Source organism: Phacochoerus africanus, chromosome X, assembly GCF_016906955.1.
Source record: "Phacochoerus africanus isolate WHEZ1 chromosome X, ROS_Pafr_v1, whole genome shotgun sequence".
Taxonomy (NCBI): Eukaryota; Metazoa; Chordata; class Mammalia; order Artiodactyla; family Suidae; genus Phacochoerus; species Phacochoerus africanus.
The window spans coordinates 7045407-7059952 of NC_062560.1; the positions used below are offsets into that span (position 1 = coordinate 7045407).

A 14546-nucleotide genomic window follows, 5' to 3' on the forward strand; every position below is an offset into this window, starting at 1 on the left:
GCATCCTCAGCCAGCCTCTGTCCCCCAGATGCCAGTAGTGTCTTCCCTCCTCCATCACAACAAGAAAAACTTTGGACATTGCCAGACATCCCCAGGGAGAGAAAGGAGGCAAAATCTCCCTCAGGTGCAAAAGCACCACAGCTTTCGAGGCATGTAATGGAGTGGAGGTGTGTTTCGTAGGAGAGCTTACCCCACAAAGATATTCTGTGTTCCGATATACATACCGCTTGCTTTACCACATACCCAAAGCCTTACGATAACTCCTGATGGGAAAGATTCTCTCTTTAGTCATTAGTTATGGAAGTACAGTCTCTGTGGTGTTAACCAAATGAAGCATCATAAACCAAGGTACGCAGGCATGCTTCCTGTAGGAAAACTCACTCCCCTGTGCGACAAGGAGCCTGGCACCTGAAGGCTCATTGCTGGAAGGGCTGATGTGCCTTGACTCCTGTGTTTCCTGGGGTATGAGCTGTTGGCCCTGGGTGATGAAGTCTTAGCAAAAGGGACCTCCCACTCGGAGAGAGAATTAAATGGGATCCCTGTTTTGGAAAGACAGAGCATGCATGCCGCACTTATGAATGAGGTATTAAATAACTGCTTGCTTTGAAAAGACTCAATGACCAGCCGTGACACTGACATGTGTCGTAAAGCTCAGTGGAGTTTTTCCTGGGCTGCGTTTGGTGACGATTCAGTGGCCATCAGGAACCATCAGTGATGTGGGAAGGAAATACATGGGAGGAGGAGCCTTTGGAGTTTTGTTAAAAGTTGTTTTTTTTTTTACTGATATATAATTGATTTATAGGGTTGTTTTAATTTCTACCATACAGCAAAGCGAATCAGATATACATACACATTCTTTTTATATTCTTTGGCATTAGGGTGTATCCCGGGATATTAAATATAGCTCCCTGTGCTGTATAGTAGGACCTTCATGTTTCTTCATTCCGTAGATAGTATTTGGCATCTGCTAACCCCAAACTCCCAGTCCATCCCTCTCCCAGCCACCCTCCCCCCCTCAGCAACCACAAATCTATTCTCTGTGTCTGTTTCGTAGATACGTTCGTTTGCGTGACCCTTCTATTTTCAAATGCTAGCGTCAAAATCCAAATGCTTCAATATGCCGTGGATTAAACATCATTTAACGCTGTCGTTGAGCCCCAGTGTAGTTGTTGATTTTCCCGCTCATTTTCTATTGGATGCCATGAATCTGCAGCTCTTTTTGTTTGAGAAGGTGCTGCTTTTCACTCTCATGACCCTGTAATGGAATGAGCTGGACCAGGGCACTAAAACTTTCCCGTGGTCTCAGGAGACCTTTGGAAATGGGGCTCCGTTGGCACAGATGTGGTGCTACCTGGCGTGAGGCGGGGGGGATGTGACGGACTCCAAGTAAAGAGTCCATTGGCCTGCCAGGGATTGGAAGCCAGTCCAGTCGGGGTTCCTCTTACAGATGAGGCTGTCGAGCGAGACTCAGGGAGGGGAGAGCACGCTCCCAGGATAATTCAGCGAAGCACAGACATCTTGGGTTCTGCTGCTTAAGTCCAATTTGTATCGAAATCGATTAAACCAGTTAACCAGGTAGAAAGTTCCAGGAGGAAAATGCACTGAACTATAAATTGGTTCATCTGTGTTGAAACCAGATATAAAGTTACTAACAGTGGCCCCACTATGAGGGGTACTGAATACTGATCAGATGACTGTGTATAACCCGAAACACCTCAAGGGCCCTTCCCATCCTTTGTCCCTGTCCCACATTCCACACCCTTGGGCACTTGCTCCTTCTCTTCCGACACCATCCTTTAGATAACCTTACAGCCTCCGAGAATCACAAAATGGTATAATGCACATGATTTAGATAAAACTGCTTGCACTTCTGCTCTGACCCAAACCAGAGAAAACGAGGGGAATCTATTTCTTTCTCAGTGCCTTTCCGGTAAAAATTCCGTGTCGTGCCTGTTTCCCGTGAGTACAGGGTGTCCCTGGGTGTGTTAGCCTGAGGAAGGAGAAGGCAAAAGACTTTGCAGAAAGGAAAGCAGGTGGCTCCCCCCTGGAGGCTGCTTTCCCCCCTTTGTCGGAGCCCCGGAGGTTGTACTACTCCAGTCTGAGGACCAGGAGCAGGAGAGAGGCAGACACTGAAGACCAGACCCATGGGTGGCGGGGGATAGAGGGCGAAGGCATTAGGAGGGCAGTGTGTTTCCTGCTGAGGATGTGCCAGGCCAGCGAGAAGCTGCTGAGTCTAGCTGGCCATGGCTGAGTTAGCAGGAGGGTTTCAAGTGCCCCCGTTAGAGCTCTGTCTGAATCATACACTGCAGTCCAGCGACCGCCCTCCCAGAGTGACCAGGTGCAGCTCCGTACCGAACATGCCAGGGGTGGGAGGATGGTTGTGGGGCACTTCTGCTGAGTGTTCCTGGATGCTGGGATGCACCTCCATGGACACCCTCGTGATGCATGTATTTACTGGGAACCTTGCACAAGCCTGGTCACGTTCTCCATGCTCCCCAGCAAAGCCTTGTTCTAGATGTTTCATTACAGGGGTGGGAATAGCAGAGAGGTGGTGGATCTGGTCGTGAGGAGAGCTTTGTAAAGACCAGCAGGCTGGCCTGAGGGGGACGTGTGGCGCTGAGACCTGGGGGGGTTCCCAGGAAGTCAAGGCAGGAAGCCAGAGTGGAGGGGTTCAGGGAGCGCCTCAGAGCCAGGTGAGAGGCATGCGGGGCCAGACCATGCCTGGAGGATGCCCTTTTATTCACATGGAAATAGCCAAGAAGGCATTCGGGGCTTCTGAGCAGAGACAGAATAGGAGTTGGCTGTGATTTTAATGGGTTTGCTCTGACTTGAGGGCAGGGCAAGGTTGCATGAGGCGAGGGTGCTAAAACAGCAAGTGGAAGAAGGACTGGTCCGGACCCACCTCACCAGGAAGCCCTTCCAGGGCTGGGGGGTTGCTGTCAAAGCCAAAGAAGCAAAACTAGCCCCCTTGCAGTTGAAAGCAGGAGATGCAGCTTCCTTGAGCCTATTGCATGCATGCAGACAGAAACCGAACTCCTCCTGGATGTGAGGGTGATCTGGCTGTGACACCTGCCACCCCACTGATCGCCAGGGTTGAGTTGGTTGATCTGGCTGGCTGGCGGGTGTCCCCTTTCTCCCTCACTGCTCCATGTGTGTTCTCCCCGAAGCCACACACTTGGTCGAAGGGGACGATCCTCCCCAATAGAGGAGGACCGTTCTTCGGTCAAGGGTACACGAGTAGCCCTGCTCCCCTCTTAGAGCCTCCGAACAAGCTCTCAAGGAAAGTGGACTGCTCCTCGGGAGCTATACATCGGCTGTTATTTCCTCTTACACACAACACACCCTCTCTCTAGCACACAGGCATGGTTAACTCTTAAATGATGTTACTTTATAGTTTAAGTACAAACTACTCACGAGTTTCACCTGTGGAATTCAGCGTGCCTACAGGCATCCTGAGTTTCATCATTTGAATTCACTTTACTCTTTATGAACGGTTGTCATCCTCTGGGTGGTTTTTCAGACGTCCACCATAAACTGTACTTTCTCTCTTTTCATTGGTAGATGGTGGAAGTGAAGGTGCTGGTGGATGATATATCAGAAGCGACATCCCGGAAGAGAGATCACCTCTGACTGGAGCCCCATTCCTGGCTGAACCGTACTGGGAAGAGCAGACCTGAGCAAGGTAGGCATGGAAAAATGCGGACCCAGTCCCCCTGGAGGGGGACCTTCTTCCCATGGTCCCCTCCCTGGTCCTGTGCCCCGGCTGCCACTGACCTCTTGTGGTCTGACCCTGGGGGACCTCCACAGGGCTCAGTTACCATTCTGGCTACACTGCTTTATCCTTATACCTTTAAGTCAGACTATGGACAGCAAAGTCATCTTCCTGCAGAACAGCTAAGGGGATGCCAAAAAGAGTTGTCACATTGAGCCAGAAATAACACAAGCGCAGTTCTGTTGATGGATGAGGCAGCCGCCGAGGAGGAAGCACCGGCTTTACGGCCGGCGTTATGACACCTGTTTCGCAGGCCACGTTTCCTGGGTGACACAGGCAGCCCTTGGGAGCTCCCCTCATTGCAAAGCCCAGCATTTAGCATGGCTTCATCCCCACTGTCCCCACGCACGGGCTCCTTTTCCTGAGGCAGTGCAGGTCTTTCTAGCTGTTGACCCATGTTGTGAGTTCTTCAGAGACGCCTTCAGATAATGGAACGTTGTAGAGCCTCTCGCACGTCCATGTGATTAGATGACCACAAACACATCACTGCTTCCAAGGAGGCCACTCGGTGACCTTAGTAATAAGGTCGCTTAATGAGTAAGGTCACTCAAGTAACCTTAGTAATACAAAATGAGTTTAACTATGAAATGTAAATAGAAATATAGAAATGACACTGTATCACTGAAAATATATTACCGTGGAGGGTTCTTCATTAAAGAATGTTGACACTCCTGATAAATGTTGTACATGAGAATCACGTAGCAGGGAGTTCCCATTGTGGTTCAGTGGTCATGAACCCAACTTGTATCCATGGGAAGGAGTGGAAACGAATCTGACTAGTATCTGTGAGGTCCCAGGTTTGATCCCTGGCCTCACTCAGTGGGTTAAGGATTGGGCATTGCGTGAGCTGTGGTATAGGTTGCAGATGAGGCTCAGATCCTGTGTTGCTGTGGCTGTGGTGTAGGCTGGCAGCTACAGCTCACATTCAGCCCTTAGCCTGGGAACTTACATATGCTACAGGCGCAGCTGTAAAAAGCAATAAATAATAATAAAAAATAATAATCAAGCAGGAAATTTGCAAATGGTCCCCCCAGGTGATACCTTTGCTGCTACCACAGGGACCACATTTTGAGAATCATTCATTTAGAGAAGCATTTTTAATTCTTTCTTTCTTTTTCTTTTTCTTTTTTTTCTTTTTTTTTCTTTTTTTTTTTTTTTTTTTTGCTTTTTAGGGCTGCACCCTAGACATATGGAGATTCCCAGGCTAGGGCTCCAACTGGAGCTACAGCTGCTGACCTACACCACAGCCATAGCATGCGGGATCCGAGCTGTGTCTGCAACCTACACCACAGCTCACAGCAACACTGGTCCTTAACAACCACTGATCGAGGCCAGGGATCAAACCCGAAACCTCATGGTTCCTAGTTGGATTTGTTTCCACTGCACCATCTTGGGAACTCCGAGAAACATTTTTACTCTTGTTTTGGCTATGTCAGTATTGGTTAATGTTGAAAACTAAATTCAATCAAATACCAAAAAGAGAATCGGGACTGTTTAAACTGTGTATCTGCACTAATTATGTTGTCAGCATTTCCTAAATGTGCAAGGAAAAAAATTGAAAAGTCAAAGGGAGATTGGGAACATGAGAAAAACAATGCCCCTGACTTCTAGTGAGACCCCCCCCCCCACATGCCACCAGGGACCTCAGTCTGGAGGGAACATAGATTTTAACACAAAAGCACCCTGAAGGCTCAAGACGTGGCGAACACTCTAAATTGTGAATCTTCCATTCTGGGCAGAAATGGATGAAATGTCTGTTTTGATGGCTGTGGTTTATCTCTCCCAGCAAACAAATTAGAAATAATGAGGTAACTGAGCCCAGTTCCTTTCAAGGTGATTTATCTGCCTCCATAAATGGGAGAGAAAATCCCTGTTGCCTTTTGAGGCATTTGATGTTCCTTATTAAAGAGCGAGCTTTCAGATTCCTCCAGGTATCCACCAGAGCGAGGGAGAGGTAAACACATCTGCTGCACGTTAAGCACCTACCTCCATCAGCAGGTAACTCTCGTGCCTGTGTTTACTTTGGAGGCAGGATGCGTCCTCCGCGGACACAGATGGAAACATGGGCTCCTTTGTGAGCTTTGGTTGAAGTCTCTGAGCTCAGAGGGAGGCAGGTGAAACAGAAGCTTCTTTATCCTGCCTTCTTCATTTTCACAGTTTCACATACAGCCCGGGGCTGTGTGAGAACAAACTATTAGGGAGTCAGTTTCCTTTAAACAGCCTGGTGGCCTCATTTGGGTTTTGTTTTTCTTGTGTCTTCTAAGGGATACTGCTTCTGTAGGCTATTGTAATTCTACCTAATTAAGCTACTGTCATTGGATCCCTGTACCGAGAACTCGAGAGAACTCGGGGTCTTAGAGTGTTGAGGGGAGCGGCTGCAGCGCTCGAGGGGATCCTGAACTTCAGCCTTGTGCGTGTGAGAAACACCTGTTTTTCCTGTGCCCCAGCTTCTTCGCCTGCATCGCTTCATAGGGTTAGGGTCGGGGTTAGGGTAGGTGGCGGTTGTACAGATACCAGTATTGGGGAAGTGTAGTGGGCATACATGTGGCTGACTTATTTCAGAGGTGCCAGCAGGTTATTTCCACAGGTTCAAAGGCATGTCCCAGACTGGGAGAATTGTGGGGTATGGATAAAACCCTCTCAGTCCATTTCATCTTATTAGAAAATGACTGTATGTCCCTTTTCCCGAAGATTTACTCTGAAGAAAATCTACTTCTTTTTTAGGAAAACAATACTTCTTTTTTAGATGCTTCCTTAGGATACCTTGACTAAATTTTCACCTGGAATTTCACCCAATGCAGGGTCTCAACTCCTCCACTTTTCCCTCGACTCAGATGAACTGATACCTCCCTCCTGCCCTCTCTCCTCTTTCTGTCATGACCACAACCATTAGTCTTGGATTAACTATTTAAACGTTATGTTAAACTCTTTTCATATGTGCACTAAACGCAATGGTAGGTGTCTTGAGGAAAAAGTCCCAGTTTATTTTGTTTAATCTCCTAAAATTAATGCAGAAGGAAAAACCACACCTGTAATCTGTAATAGATTAAAAAGAAACCTGAAAACATTGTAACACAGACATTGTTAAAAAAAGGGGTGGGGGGGTTCAAGAGGGTTAAAAGGTAGAAACTGAAAAGCAAAGATGCTTCCATCTCTGTGTTTGTTGCTTCTGCCTGTGCCCTGCAGTGTGTGCTGTTCAGAGATGCTTTTCCCTTAAAATACTTTGCCCATCCTCCTTCCACCATTCTCTTTAGCTATTCCCTTGGGTTTTTTTTTTAATTACTCAATGAATTTTATTACCTTTATAGCTGTACAACAGTCATCACAACCAAATTATTCCTTTGGTTTTTTTAAATTTTTTATTACTCAATGAATTTATTACATTTATAGTTGTACAATGATGATCACAATCCAATTTTATAGGATTTCTATCCCACAACCCCAGTGCATCCCCCCACCCCCCTAAACTGTCTCCTTTGGAAACCACAAGTTTTTCAAATTCTGTGAGTCAGTTTCTGTTCTGCCAAGAAACTCATTGTGTCCTTTGTTCAGATTCTACATGTCAGTGAAAGCATTGGATGTTGGTGTCTCATTGTCTGATGGACTTCACTCAGCATGGTAATTTCTAAGTTCAACCATGTTGCTAAAAATGCCTCTTTTTCATTCCTTTTAATGGCTGGGTAATATCCCATTGTGTATTTGTATCACATCCTCTTTATCCACTTCTCTGTCGATGGACATTTAGGTTGTTTCCATGTCTTCGCTAGGGCAAATAGTGCTGCAATGAACATCGGAGTACATGGTTTTCTCTGGCTAGATGCCCAGGAGTGGGATTGCTGGATCAAATGGGAGTTCTCTTTTTAGTTTTCTGAGAGATCTCCACACTGTTTTCCACAGTGGTTGCACCAATGTACATTCCCACCAACAGTGTACTAGGGTTCCTTTTTCTCCACACCCTCTCCAGCACTTATTGTTTGTAGACTTTTTGATGATGGCCATTCTGGCTGGTGTAAGGTGGCACCTCGTTGTGGTTTTGATTGGCATTTCTCTAATGATGAGTGATGTTGAACATCTTTTCATGTGTTCTTTGGCCATCTGTATGCCTTCTTTGGAGAACTGTCTGTATAGATCCTCTGCCCATTTATTGATGGGGTTGTTTGTTTTTTTGGTATTGAGTGATAGGAGGTGTTTATAAATTTTGGAGATTAATCCCATGTCAATCGATTCCTTTGCAAAGATTTTCTCCCATTCTGTAGGTTGTCTTTTCATTTTGTTTAGGGTTTCCTTTGCTGTGCAGAAACTTTTAAGTTTAATTAGGTCCCACTTTAATTTTTGTTTTTACTGTCATTACAGTAAAGGAGTGGATCTGAGAAGATGTTGCTGTCATTTATGTCAGAGAGTGTTTGGCCTATGTTTTCCTCTAAGAGTTTTATAGTGTCTGGTCTTATATCTAGGTCTTTAATTCATTTGAGTTTATTTTTGTATATGGTGTTAGGGAATGCTCTAATTTCATTCTTTTCCATAGGGTTGTCCAGTTTTCCCAGCACCACGTATTGAACAGACTGTCTTTTCTCCATTGTATATTCTTGCCTCCTTTGTCATAGATGAGTTGGCTGTAGGTTGTGGGTTTAATTCTGGCCTTTCTATCCTGTTCTACTGATCTGGATTTCTGCCTTTGTGCCAGGACCATACGGTTTTGATGACTGTTGCTTTGTAGTATAGTCTGAAGTCCAGGAGCCTGATTCCTCCAGCTCCATTTTTCTTTTTCAGGATGGCTTTGGCTATTCTGGGTCTTTTGTGCTTCCAAACAAACTTTAAAATATTTTATTCAAATTCTGTGAGAAATGTCCTTGGTAATTCAATGGGGATTGCATTGAATCTGTAGACTGCCTTGGGTAGTATAGTCATTCTGATAATGTTGACTCTTCCAATCCAAGAGCATGGTATGTCTTTCCATCTATTTGTGTCATCTTTGATTTCTTTCACCAGTGTCTTATAGTTTTTAGAGTATAGGCTTTTGTCTCTCCAGGTAGGTTTATTCCTATCCTTTGGTTTTTATAGCTGAAAAATCACACTGCTTTTCAATTACGTCCTAATGAATCTAACCACGGCATCTATGTTATTTCCAGCCATTCAACCAGTGTAGTAATAGGAAAACCAGAATGCACATGGGTGGCACATGTGTAAAATAAATTTAAAGAAGTGGAATCGTGTTTTCCGAGTGTTAAACAGCTTCTAATTTCTGATTGCTGTTTAAGTCATCCATTTGTAGAAATAGGGAATTTCCACTTGAATCTTAGGGCTGTGTCTTTATGATGGAGAGAGGACATCCTATATTTTGTGTAATCTTCTTTTTTTAAAAAAAAATGACAGTCCAGTTGATGTGTGTGTGTGTGTGTGTGTGTGTGTGTGTATGTGTGTAAGTAATCCCCATGCTACACCCCAGGAGAAGTTAAGTAAACGTGAAGGACTTTTAACAAGAAATCACAGTCAGGGTGATTTTCACTAGGAAGGCCCCCAAGCAGGAATCCTGATTCTAGGGCTGGTTACTGAGCACCTCAGCATCGCTATTTAGAATTACATCCGGTGCCTTGTTACATAACATCGGTGACATTAGAAACAATCGTAAGCAGTCATGGAATGAATGCTGTTGGTCTGGAAGGCCTGTGCCAGCCTCTCTGCTCCTGAACATGGGAGAAGCTGGCTGGCATGCAGCCCAAGGCCTGGGATCAGAGCTTGAGGGGGAGATGGTTGTTTCTGTGACTGGTGTTTCCTGGTCAAGTCCTGTCCAGGAGGTCACGGCATCTGGCCAGAGGTTGTTTCCTTCTCCCTCCCTCCCTCCCTCCTTCCTTTAATAAATTTTATTAGAGTGTAGTTGACTTGCACTGTTACACTAGTTTCAGGTATACAGCAGAGTGAGTCAGTTATAGATATATATCCATTCTTTGTCTGTGTCTTTCTTCCCCTATAGAGGTGATTACAGAATTAGAGGACACTTGTTACTTACATATTTTATATATATTCGTGTGTATATGTTAATCCTGTCATCCTCAATTATCCCTCTCCCCCTACTTTCCCCATTGGTAACCATAGGTTTGATTTCAAAATCTGTGAGTTTCTATTTTATAAGTTCTTCTGTATCGTTTTTACTAGAGTCTGCATAGAAGTGATATCATATGATAGGTGTCTTTCTCTGTCTTACTTCCCTCAGTATGATAATCTCCAGTTGCATCCATGTTGCTGCAAAGGGCATTGTTTCCTTCTTTTTTTTATGGCTGAGCAGCATTCTATTTATATAGGTACCACATCTTCTTTATCTATTCATCTGTCGATGGGCCCTTCAGTTGCTTCCATGTCTTGGCTGTTATAAATAGGCCTGCGGTGTTCACTGGAGATGCATCTTGGAAGCAAAGTGCTCCTCAGAGTTCCCAGGAGCGGAAAGCGGTGTTTCTCCTCCACTGCCAGAACAGGCTGCCTGGAATATTCTGCCCCTGGCATGGCTATGACTGGTCCAAAGCTGGCTTTTGTTGTACCAGGTCCCGTTTTAGTGAAGTTCCCAGGCAGGAGACCAAGCTTCCTCCTTCCCCTAGGGGCAAGAGGCCAGCAACTGCTCATGGCCAAGTTGAATAGGTCAGTGGTTAAAAGGGTCTAAAATAATTAACGCAGGGCACATGGTTATTCTGAAAGTTCTAGACTCTAGATAGACATCACTCATCAGTGAACAAGCTACTGTATTTGAAAAAAAAAGGGTACTGACTGTCTTTAACTCTCCCTCTGTCCCTCTCCCCCTCTCTCCATCTCTTTCTAATTACCGGCTGATGCTGGCACATCTAACTTCGTGAGTAGAAAAATCATTCAGCACCCAAGTTCCTGCCCATCATGCTCTTGACTGTGCTGTAGAAAGATTTTCCCACTCCCTCTTCGTAAAATGAACTCTCAGTCCAGAAAACAGCATCAGGCTACTTTGGTTTAGGAAGAAATTTCTATTAAAATAAAATCCACATCTATGGGATTCATCGTCTCCTTTTAAGTAAAGACTCTAAAATACAAATATTTTAATACATCCTAACATACATGCAATTTCCATGCATTGATGTGGGAATAAAATTCAGAAGAAATGTATTTGTTTTAGGGATAGTCCCATCAGGGAGCGGAAAGTGTATTCTATTCAAAAATGGTAAATTTGGACTAATGATTAATTTTACCTGAAACAAGTCATTCCAAAGATGACTTTTAATGTTGCTTTTGTTTCTTGCTTTGAGTATTTTTGACTGTGATTTATGATAAAGCAAACTGCTTTGCATTTTGTCAAAATTAAATGAAAGATGTTCACAGGAATATTTAAAAAGTAGTGAAGGACTACTTTCCTCAAGCAAGCAAAGGAAACAAAGACTTTTGTACTTATGTAAACATTGAACATAGTAAAATAAGATCCTGGGGTCCCAAGGAGCAAGAGTAATCTCCTAACAATCTCTCTTTATTATTCTTATTGAGGTACAGGCTTATGGGAACAGAGCACAGAGAAATCTGAACTCAAGCTCTCTAGTCAGCAGCTGATTATCTGATTCAAAAGAATAATCCTTTTTATAGACACACAGTCTGCTATTCTTTAAAGCAGTTAGTTCATCTATCCTAAAATAGACTCCTTGAAGGGTGCTCCAGAGAATGGTATTTTTTGAGCAGTCAGCCCATTCTTAGGTATGGGAGGTTCATCCTTACATAATCCACAGCTGTGTTGCCCCTTTAAAACAGGTTGCCATGCTTACTTTCTGGCACTGTTTCCACAAAGTTATGCATGCAGTTGGAAAAGGCACCTTGTGGTGTAGTGGATGTTGGAAACTCTTGTCTTTGGGAATCCCAGCACCATGGCTCAAATCCTCACCTTTGTTAGCTTGTGTGATCAAACATGCTATATACGTACATTCATACTGTACTTGCAGAATCCATACTATATATACATACATACATATATACATAATACTTTGCATACATATGATGCATACATACCTACAATATACCAACATACTATATATACATACATACTCTATATACACACATACTATACATTCACATGTGCATAATACTGTATATACAGGCATACTATGCCACCCACCTATTGCACCATACATAGTATACGTATATACATATGTACTATACATATATACATACTATACATATGTATATACATATTGCTATATACACACACACACTCTACATGCATGCTTACTATATATCCATACATACTATGCATACATACATACTACGCTATACATACTACACGTATATACATACACACGATACACACATACTATACATACACATGTGCATAATACTATACATGCATACATACTATGCATACACACATACTACACTATACAAACATACTATATGCTTATATATACATACATATGATGCATACATATATAGATAATACTGTACATACTATACATACAATACAAACATACTGTAATACAGACATACTCTACATACATATATACATTATGCTACATACTAAACATGCATGCATACTGTACATAGATACACACAATGCATACCTACCTACTATACTATACATACACACCATACATATATACATACTATATATACTTACACACTCTACATACATACATATGTACATAATACTGTATATACTATACATACATACAATACATACACATGCATATACTGTAATACAGGTATACATACTATGCATACATATATATGTAACATTGTAATAGTATAGACATACATACTGTACATACATAGTGTACATGCAGACATCCATACTCTATGTACATATGTACTAACATACATACTGTACACATATATACATGTAATACTATACATACATGCATGCGTGTATGCATGCATGCCTACTCTACATACTATACACACATGCTACACATACACACCTGATCGTTTGACTGTCCCCAGACACTGAGAACAGAATGAATCTTTGCCTAGAGCACAGGTTCTCCACTGGGAGTGACTCAGACCCCTCCGTGGGGACAGTGTGAAGAGACACTTTTGATTGCCAGGAGAGGGGATGTGCTGGCTGAGTGGGCAGAGGCTAGGGTACCACTAGGCATCCTGCAGTGCACAGGACAGCCTAGAACCGGAGAATTATCCAGCCCCAGATGTCAGCAGTGCTGAGGACAGGCAAGCCTGGAGTGGAGGAAGACTGGCTTTCTGTCTTCTGAAGCTGCAGGGTTTTGTTGGCAAGGCACCCCTCCGGTTCGGACTGGATCCCTCTTCTTTCCAGGAAAGGGACCCCTGTGCATCCAGACCTACGTGCGATGCAGCTTAACCGTGGCCAGCAAAGCCCTGTGTGATTGTCTGTGACTTATGTCTGATGTCACGCCAGCTCTGCGCCGTAAATCTGCACCATGAGCCCACCTGCCTGGCACCACTTTGTACACTTTGGGGCCATCTGACCAGACTCTGTGGGGTGCAGCTGTGTTTTCGTTCAGGTCTTTTGTTGTAAAGCACTGGCCATTTGCAAAGCCCTTCCACAAGATGGGAAATTACTTAGCTGCACAGAAATGCAGTTGGATCTAGTCTTAACTGTATAATATTTATAGAAAAGGACATTGCGGCTGGCAAAGCGAGATTTCCTGGCAGGCCACGTTTGAGGGCTTTTTCTTTCTTCATGGGGAGAATTAACGGTCCTGTACAAAGTGTTGTGGATGTTGGGAATGAGGACAAAAGAAAAAAAAAGGGAGAATTTCTTTCTGTGTTCTGCAGGCAGACTGCAGTGTTTTTGTACAAATGTAGCATAATTTATGAGTTGTCTATTACTGGGTACCAAATTAGCACAAATTACTACAAATTACAGAGATTCACGGGTGAAGAACTTATTACCCCCAAAGGGTCTGGGATTTGGACCCAGCTCTTTTGAGAGGAAATCTCATGCCTTTTCATATTACTGACACAATAGGCAGATTCCCACCCCCTCCTGCCCATGCCCTGTAAAGTCCTGTCATCTTGAATTGGGGCAGGACCTGTGACTAGGCTGGGATGACACTTCCTGTGCCCAAGCTCCTCGAGGACCTGTTGAAACCGCGAGATAATAAATATACGTGCTTACCAGCCACGCAGCGTAAATTATTATCTGACAGCCTTAGATGCCTCACTGCTAAATTGCTGCCTGCTTCCCAGGGCTGCTGTGGGCATTGAATGAGATGGTGCAGAAAGAGCTTGACATAAAGTGAACACACAGTGAATGCTACTCCCTGGCATCCATCCCGCCCCATTCCCTTTACTTCTGTGTCCCTTAGAAGGAGGAACAGCGTTTCCATGGTCGTTCAGTGGGTTAAGAACCTGCCTAGTATTCATGAGGATGTGAGTTCGATCCCTGGCCTCACTCAGTGGGTTCAGGATCCAGCTTTGCCACATGCTGTGGTGTAGGTTGCAGATGCAGCTCAGATCTGGTGTGGCTGTGGCTGTGGTGGAGGCCAACAGCTGCAGCTCTGATTCAGCCCCTATCCCAGAAACTTCCATATGCTGCGGGTGTGGCCCTAAAAAAGGAGAAAAAAAAAAGGAGCAGAGATACTAGTAACAATATAGCCATCAAATTCTACTCCAAAGTTTTAAACTGCAACAGTGTAGATGAGAGTATAATGAAATGGTCCCTGGATGCTGAAATACATTATTGCCCAGGTGGCTTATTCATACATTTTTAATTCAAATTCAGTTTATTAAATTTATTACTTGGTTATCTTCTGGGCTATATTTATACTGGGATCTAAAAGCTAAACAGTGATCAAATGACTGG

General features: G+C 44.0%; 1 long non-coding RNA gene across 5 annotated transcripts in view; it reads left to right on the forward strand.

Moving 5' to 3' along the window:
* Nucleotides 1–14546, forward strand: part of LOC125117916 (uncharacterized) — a 564201-nt gene that overhangs the window by 361015 nt on the left and 188640 nt on the right. For all 5 annotated transcript variants that reach the window (XR_007132775.1, XR_007132779.1, XR_007132778.1 and 2 more), the window contains exon 3: nucleotides 3562–3682. This is a non-coding gene — a long non-coding RNA (uncharacterized LOC125117916). The remainder of the gene's footprint in view (nucleotides 1–3561; nucleotides 3683–14546) is intronic.